Genomic DNA, 9,570 nt, shown 5'->3' on the forward strand with positions numbered 1-9,570 from the left:
ATATTATGAAATGGTATGCCTGCCGTCAACTTTCCATGTAATGAAAGATTGTCTTTTCAAAAACGAATGCAATGTTTGTAAAATGTATCATATAGAGGTCAAGTACCTTGCGATGTAATCAACTGTTGTGAATCATTTATAATCAATATGGACTTGTCCGGATGGATTAGGACGGGTCGCTTCAGTGTGCTACCCTAGAACGTTTGAGGTTCACCCTAAGTGGAGGATTAGCTGGTCCGGGTGGTTGTACTACAGGTTCCTCTACAACCTCTAGGGCTGGAATCGCGGCGGGTTCAGCTTGTTCTTGTTGTGCCGGGTTCGGAAGAGGTATTCCTACAGCCTCAAAATAAGAGCGCATTCAAGTGTCTTGGGGTACAGCTAGCCCCACAAGCCAATTTGGAATCGGTGCAGTGAATTGATTGTCAGATACCATTGGGGTATTCATCTTCAGCTCCCCAAATCTTTTCATCCGTAATCCATGTGTACATGGAACAAAAATATTTGCATTTCTGCAAGCAGTGATAGCATCATTGATAAAGATACAGAAAAATCTTTCACAAGGGATGTATGAACCCATTGGCTTATCAACTTGTGCCTGAACCAGTTCCCATAGAAGTTCAGCATAGTCAGGAGCCTCTACTCTTATGAAAGAGTAAAACAACTTCAGCATTGGCACGGTCAGGCTGTCGGATCCACTTCTTGTCATCAGCAAGCATCTATTGATGATTGAGAAGATCACATACCACCTTGAGTGCAGATATTTCTTCTGGAACTTAGCCTGTGGAACATTAGTAGCTCCAACATAACCAAGATCGAAGACTGCATTCATCATTTGCTGAGTAGCAGGGAAAGCAGGAGCATTCTATACAAGAGGAAGTCTGAAGATCCTCCTGAAATCAGTCTTAGTGATACTCCTCATCCCTTGAACTCCCCTTAGTTGAAATTCAAATTGAGCTTGAGTTCCTTCTAGATTTTCAGCAGTAGGTTGTGCAACTTCTACAAACCTAATGGTTCTATCGAGTAGCTCCAGATCTGTCACAGGTACAATGACAGTTGAGCTTAGATGTAACGATCCGGCTTTTTCGACTTGCTTTTGTGCTTTGTGCTTTCACGAAACTGCGTATTAGTGCGTACTGAGCTAGCTTATGCTCTGGGATCTTTAATCATGATTAATTACTCTCATTAATATCTTACAACATGCTATTAAGTGTGTAATCACTTAACTTGACCCCGAATGCTTTTACGACCGTTGGTGTCACTTATCGTTTTAAACGAGATAGTACTTGGTACACGTTAAACTTTTGTCGTAATTGGAATATTATGACTGCGTAAACTTGATTGTTATTTATTATAACAATTACTTGGCTTAAGGGTTTATTTAATTAAGCTTAGTGTTTACTAATGCTTACTAGTTACCTTAATGGACTTAACACCGTATTTGACTTTCTATGTCCCGACTTGTCTTTGTGACACGCGTACTTCTCACGAATAATATTTAGAATATTATTTACATTCATGATTAATTATTATTAATCATTTTTAATTAACTAATGTAAGTAGTTAATTACTTGGGCTTTTATTTAGTTTGTCGCTTACTTGGACTTGGGCTTGTACAAATGGACTTGGAAGCCCACCATACTTTCTTAATGGACTAGTTGTGAGCCCACTATATTAATAGTAACTTATTAATGATAAGCATGGATTAATTATGTTAATGAGGAGACAAAATATTCTAGCATGCTAGCACCCTTTTTCCATGAATTTAACTTATTACTCATCCTAGCATTCACCATCCACCAATACTTGAAAGATCACTTTTGACTTCCCCTTTTGGGAGCTTCTTGGTCGTGGCCTTTTGATGGGTGGAGGGAGGTTTAAACATTTTTTTGTTACATATTTACTAGTGTCTTGCTTCATTTTTCACACACATACACTTACTTACACTTCTTTTCTCTCATCTTTTCTCTCAAAAATTGTAAGTAACATGTTTATTTTCTTTCTTCTTTTTCCTTTAAAAATCATCAAGTTCATCATCATTTACTTGTTAATAGTTGTTGTTTGTTGTTAAAAGATCAAACTTGTTAGTTTGTATCTTCATGAATCTTGTTTCTTCCATCTTTGTTTGATGAAGAACCAAGAACAAGAATCTAAACTTGTTAGTTTATGGTTCTACACTTAAATGTTATAAAGATCTAAAGCTCATAAGTTTTGAGATCTTACTTGTGTTCATGTTTTGTAGACTTAAAGTTTACTTTCCTAAGATCCAAACTTTGATTTGTATCTTCTTAAGTATGAAACAAACATGAACATAATACTTGTAACTTTAGTTTATTTCTTTCTTTTATAAGTACTTTAAAGTTGTGATGTTGTTAATTTGGTCAAGTATTACTAGTTAAACTTGATCTCATATTACTTGAAACCAAAGTTAAGCTTTGTAAGTTCAAGAACATGAAAGTAAAACTTTTTAATTATAAATTTATACACTTATGCTAGATCTAGAATTTTGGGTCTAGGATCTTCAAGACTAACTAAGAACTAAGTTCTACAACTTAAGATCTTGTTTACATAGTTTACTTTCAAGTTTGTAGCATAATATTACTATTAGAACTCATGTATGTGTCAGATCTAAGATCTTAATGTAACTTTGGTTCATCAAACTACCTACAACCCTTAAATGAGTTGTTCTACATATCTTAGACATACACTAGTGTTATGATGATCAAAACTTAGTAAAGATGATGCAAACACATCAATGAGTTGTACATTTGAAGCTATAAGCATCAAGGATGAGAACCGTGATGAGCATCAAGCACCAAGGACCCACTGGAACACTTTACTTACTATTTTCTGGGTCTGAACCGTAACCTGGGCTACTGGAAAAGTTGATTTCCAGTTAGTTTGGTTCGAGTAGATGATTTTCTGTTTAGGCCTCGTCTTAATCCGAGTTACGGTTTAGGATTTATGGCTCTCTGAAAGTCACTACGCCCTATTAACGTTGTGCTAAAATATTTGACCTACTCACACTTAAAGCGTCACCACGGTCAAACAAAGACGAGTTTGGTTCTGGAATTTGGTAAGCAACTAGGGGACTCATATACGGAGCCATGGCCACTGGTCTCACCTCATTTCAGTTTGTATAGAGGTCATGGCAACTGAATGAATTCCGCCTTTGTTTCAAACTCTATTCTTGATTGAAAACTTACTTTACCTTTTTGACTTATGATGAATGATGATGACACTTAAGACCTAATTTACATACATTTAAACCTTTGGGAACGATTTACTGACTTAGTAACTTTTGACTTAGGTTGAGGACCTTTCGGACCAACCACATGCATACCTATTCCATATCGAGTTTTACTACTTTCACTTTGAGTTATAGCATCCCTTTTTACTTTAACTACTTTGGGACTGAGAATACTTGCTCGTTTTACGTTTTACATACTAGGCACGAGTACTTAAACTTTATATATGTGTGGGTTATACAACGGCATAAACTTTCCCCTTAGCTCGGTAACGTTTAGTCATTGGTCTTTGAACCAGTGAATGCGAATCTTAGATATGGATCCATAGGGTTTGACATCCCCACTCGGGCTAGTCGCGCTAGCATTTAATGGGTGTTTAATACTTCGTAAACATACGCACTCGCCAAGTGTATTCTTAGGGGGTGATATTTACGTTAAGTTAGTTACCAAGTGCCCACGGTTAAGCATATACTTTATCATACTGATTTGAATTACTGATTTAAACTGCTGGTTGAAGCTCTGAAATCTCGTGGCCTACATTACATTACTGATTACAAACAAGCTATAGCTCACCAACATTCGTGTTGACTTTTTAAGCATGTATTTCTCAGGTGCTTAGACGTTGTTGCTTCCGCTGTTAGACTTGCTGTCTTGGTGTTACAGACTTGCTGTGTTAGACTTCTGCTGCATTACTTAGAGATGTCTCAATCATGGAACTTTTATTTTGCATTCGTAACTTACGTTATTTTCAAACAATGGCTTTGTAATGACCTTTGGGTCACGTACTTATGTTTATGCTTCTATTCATAGGAAGCACGTTATCTTTTGTAAAACGCTATATTTTTCGTGATTGCTAAACTGGTTTTCAAACAGCATATAGTGTTTGACCTTGTAATGATCTTGTTGTTGATGATCCGTACACGATGGTTTTGTACGGGGCGTAACATTTGGTATCAGAGCATTGGTTGTAGGGAATTAGGGTGCATTAGTGAGTCTAGACCGGACTGAGTGGGATTCACTGATAGGACTAATCTACAACTTGCTAGTTTACTTGTTTCTGCAGAACCTGTTGCATGCTACTGTGTTATATTACTGCATGTTACTGCTTACTACTACTGCATGCCACTACCTTACTTCTACTGCTGTATGAACTTGTTGCATGCTCCCGTTACCTTTTACTGCTATGTAAACTTGTTGTATGCTTCTACTTATTCTCGCTACTGCATGCTACTATCTGCTTTTAGCATGTTACCTCAGTATGATACTGTCACTATTGCCATGCTACGTACTGCTGTAGATGATCTAGGTTGTTGTAATTACTATGCCTGACTGCGTGCTTGCTACATGTATGTTATTCGCTGTACCGACTTGGAGAATTTATCTTTTCTAGTTCAGATGTCTTTCTGAACCCTCTTCCCACTCGTCCAACCCTAAGGACTAGTATAGTAATCCACCTGTTACAACTATTCTACCGTTCCATAGATTGAAACATTACTTCATGCAACCAGGGAGGAGTACCCCTCAGATTACACGCCCACTAAAGTTGATCCTCGGAGGAGGGGATATGTGAGGACTTGTCTGAGTAACCACACCCCGAGCTCACCCTAATTAGCCACGTACATCATATGAACATTAGAAGGATGTTCAGTTTCGGCAAGTTGACTTGTATCCCGTACGCTTTCATGACCGTCACTTATCTCTTTCGTTCTTCACCACTACTCGATGACCAAATGACACTTCTGTACTTAGGCCTTGGAAAAGTCAGGAAGGCATCTCTTTTCACAAGCTTACAGTGTCTTCTGCTGATGCTCAGTCATACCCAAAGACTTGGGAGTCACCTCAAGACATATCTTATTACTACTTGTTACACGTACGACTTGACACGAGACCCATATTGAATTTCTAGAAAGGAACCTAATGACATTACCTGAACCCGAACATTTTGAAGAAACTTTGGGACATTTAGGCATTGATGCATGACCTACGGAACCTACGCCTCGAGAAACTGTGTGATTAATTATGTAGATTCTGTTTTGAGATGGCATAGATAAAGCACCGTTAGATGAAATTGAGTATAACTGGAAGTGATCACGTTACATTGACCATATGGAATGATATTGGAATGAACGTACGATTTAGAACAATATAATGACGCCAGGCCAGCGTGATTATATTGAAGTAAATCATGTAGAAGTCCCAATGTCACTATATAAGGGAGATAAAGTGATTCAAATGAAATTTTGGAAGGAACCACTTGAGTATACGCATTATGGTCTGTTGGAGGTAGGGAAAGAATAACTATTTAGCCCAGGTACTGTACAAGAAGGGCCTTGATTGCAGAATTGATGACCCGAGAATCTGTTATAGATATAGTGTAACGACCCTGGATTTTTCAACGTTTAATTAATAACATTTACTATTAATGCTTGCGTGTTAATGAATGTATTTTATTACATTTACTTGTTACCATACATGACTTTAAATGCCCGCCACGTCTTTGTAACACGCGAACTTTTCACGAATAATATTTCGGATATTATTTACATTCATGATTAATTGTTATTAATCATTTTTAATTAACTAAGGTTACTAGTTAATTACTTGGGCTTTGTTGAATTTATTTGTTAATTACTTGAACTTGGGCTTTTATAAATGTTAGTGGACTTTGAAGCCCACCCTACACACTTAAATGGACTAGTTAGCCCATCTTTCATGTAAGTATTACATTTAGACTTAACTAGTTTGATTAATACATATGGAATCTAGTTACTACATACTTACACCTTGTTCCCATGCAAACACACCTTATTACCAACTTTTGAGCCAAATACATGAAGAAACTTGTGGACTTTTCCCTCCCCCTTCTCTTTGAAAACCGTCGGCTATAGGCTCCATGGGGGAGAGTTCCATTTTCAATTTTTGTATTACTTAGTTGCTAGTTTCCCTTCACTTCTCACTTACATACTTACTTGCATTTTTCTCTCATTTCTTTCTCATTTTCTCTCAAATATTGAAAGTAACAAGGCTTCTTTTTCTCTTCTTTTTCTCCCTTAAAACCGAAGCACTCATCATCATTCTTACTAGTTTCATTACTTATTCTTGCTTAATGTTTACTTACTAGTTGTTTGTTGTTGATTAAGAACCAAACTTTCTAGTTTGTTCTTCATTTTATCTTGTTCATACAAGAACACACAAGAACATAAACTTTCTAGTTTATGTTCTACATTTAATGTTTTGAAAGATTAAAGCTCATGAGTTGTAAAAATCATTACTTGTGTTCATGTTTGTAAACTTAAAGTTTACTTTCTTAAGGATCTAAGCTTTGGCTTGAATCTTTCCAAGTATGAACAACCATGAACATAATACTTGTAGATGTAATTTATTTCTTCATTTTGTACATGTATCAATTCGTGTTTTGGTTAAATGGTCAAGTATTACAAGTTAATCTTGATCACATACTTTCTTGAACTAAAAGCTAACTTTATAAGTTCAAGAACATGGAAGTTTAACTTTCTAGTTACAACTTCACATACTTATGAAAGATTTAAGTTTCTATAGCTTATGGTCTACTTATTTTGTCATGAACAAAAGCTTGAAAGCTTACATACACTTTACAAGATGCAAATCTAAGTTTTATAACTTATGGATTCATGAAAGTAAAGATTTATGTCTTATAACTTAAGATTTAATTTAATAACTTTAGATCTAGACTTTTAGGTCTTGTATCTTCAAGGTCTAACTAAGAACTATGTTCTACAACTTAAGATCTTGATTAGTTAGTTTACTTTCAAGTTTGTAGTTCAATAATACTTTTATAATTCATGTATGTGACAAATCTAAGACTTTGATGTAACTTTGGTTCATCAAACTACATGCAACTCTTGATTGAGTTGTGCTACATATCTTAGACTTGAACTAGTGTTATGATGATCAAAACTGGTTAAAGATGATGTAAACCCATCAACGAGTTGTACACTTGAAGCTATATGTATCAAGGATGAGAACCGTGATGAACATCAAGCACCAAGAACCCACCGGAACCCACTGTTTACTGTTTTTCAGGTCTGATCAGAATACCTAGGCTACTTTAAAGTTGATTTTCAGTTAGCTCTGTTCGAGTAGATAATTTTTCATTTAAGACTCGTCTTAATTCGAGTTATGGTTTAGAATTTATGGCCCCCCGAGTGTCACTATGTCCTTTTAACGTTGTGCTGAAAATTTTGACCTACTCGCACTTAGACCGTCACCACGGTCAAACGAAGATGAGTTTGCTTCTGGAATTTTCACAACAACTAAAGGACTTATATACGGAGCCGTGGCCACTGCTCTCACCTTATTTCAGTAGGTATAGAGGTCGTGGTGAATGATCGAAATCAGCTTTTGATTTAAACTCTTTTCTAGAATGAAACTTACTTTATACGCTTTGTTTGATGATGAATGATGATGACCTTTAAGACCTAATTTACATACTTTTAAACCTATTGGGACGATTTACTGACTTAGTAATATTTGACTTAGGTTGAGGACTTTTCGGACCTACATACTTGCTTACTTCCCGACTCAACTTTACTACTACTTTACCACTGTGAGTTATAGCATCCCTTTTTACTTTAATTATTTTGAGACTGAGAATACATGCGCATTTTACGTTTTACATACTAGGCACAAGTACTTAAACTTTATATATGTGGGTTATACAATGGCATAAACTTTCCCCTTAGCTCGGTAACGTTTAGTCATTGGTCTTTGAACCGGTGAACGCGAATTTTAGATATGGATCCATAGGGTTTGACATCCCCACTCGGACTAGTAGCGCTAGCATTTAACGGGTGTTTAATACTTCGTAAAACATACGCACTTGCCAAGTGTACTTTCAGGGGGTTATAAACGTTAAGTTAGTTACCAAGTGCCCACGGTTAAACATATACTTTATCATACTGTTTTGAAACGCTCTTTGTAGCACTGAAATCTCGTGGCCTACCTTACATACTGTTATACATAAACTATAGCTCACCAACCTTTGTGTTGACGTTTTTAAGCATATTTTTCTCAGGTGCTTAAGGTTAGCCACTTCCGCTGTTGTGCTAGTCTTGCTGTAGACACCCGCTGCTTTAGAGATGTCACCGCATGAACGTTTATCTTGCATTCATAAACATTATTACTTTCGAAACTATGATTTGTAACGACCATTGGGGTCACGTACAATTATTAATTTCTTCTATTCATAGAAGCATACTTTTGATGTAAAACATTCGACGTTGGTTATGACGTCACCTTTTATCATGAATGCAAACTTGTTTTGAAAACGCATATAGTGTTTGACCTTGTAATGATCCTGTTGTTGATGGTCCGTACATGATGATTTAGTACGGGGCGTCACATATAGACACCCTGGACACTTAAGGAAAAATTTCTCAAATAGAGAAAACTTTGGACTCACTTGCGGTAGAGCAATCGTTATGGAGACTCGCATGGATCCTGATTATAGTTAGGAGACAATTCGTTACAACGTTTTATTTTCTTGAAGTTGTTTAATACTAGAGCGATAGAAACCTTATATCTAAGAACCTTAGTGTTATGACTAATAAGCCATTAACAACCATGAGGGTTAAGTATTCTGTAGGACAAGCAAATGGTAAGCTGGCAGAGATAGAGGGATAATTTAAGGTAGTACCTTAAGGTTAATAGGTGGGTCATTTGGAGACGACCTCATGTCAACAAAACTAGGAAGTTTTAAATTAGTAGTTGGAAGGGACTAGTAACCTACACACAAGCAGATGCTATCTGAGCAGGTTTATAGAATTTTTCACGATAATATAATAAGATTTGGTTGGAAGGAACTTTAAGATTAACCTAACACCCATCAATTTGGAAAGCTTGATGTAATAGTTGGAATGGACTTTAGGATTAACCTAATACTCATCAAGTTAGGAAGCTTTGATGAAATAGTTTAAATGGACTGGTTTTCAAGGATGGAAGCGAAAGTTATTTACAGTGAGAAGATTTTTCGTATACCTCGCAAGAATGGTGAGCCAAAAGCCATCTGTGTTACTTCAACAACCCAAAATCCCACAATGGAAATGGGAAGGAATAACAATGGATTTCATCACGAAGCTACGGTAGGCGATATTGACACTATCGTTGACCGCCTCACCAAATCTGCTCACTTTCTAGCCATGAAGGAACCAAAGCAATGGACCAACCTGCACAATGATACATAAAGGAAATTGTATCCCGTCACTTCAACGATTCAAATTCTATATTAAAGACTACCCAAGAATCTTATTTGATACTCATTCTTACGCGGCTCTAAATCCTCACTTAT

This window comes from Rutidosis leptorrhynchoides, chromosome 2 (assembly GCF_046630445.1).
Source record: "Rutidosis leptorrhynchoides isolate AG116_Rl617_1_P2 chromosome 2, CSIRO_AGI_Rlap_v1, whole genome shotgun sequence".
Lineage (NCBI taxonomy): Eukaryota > Viridiplantae > Streptophyta > Magnoliopsida > Asterales > Asteraceae > Rutidosis > Rutidosis leptorrhynchoides.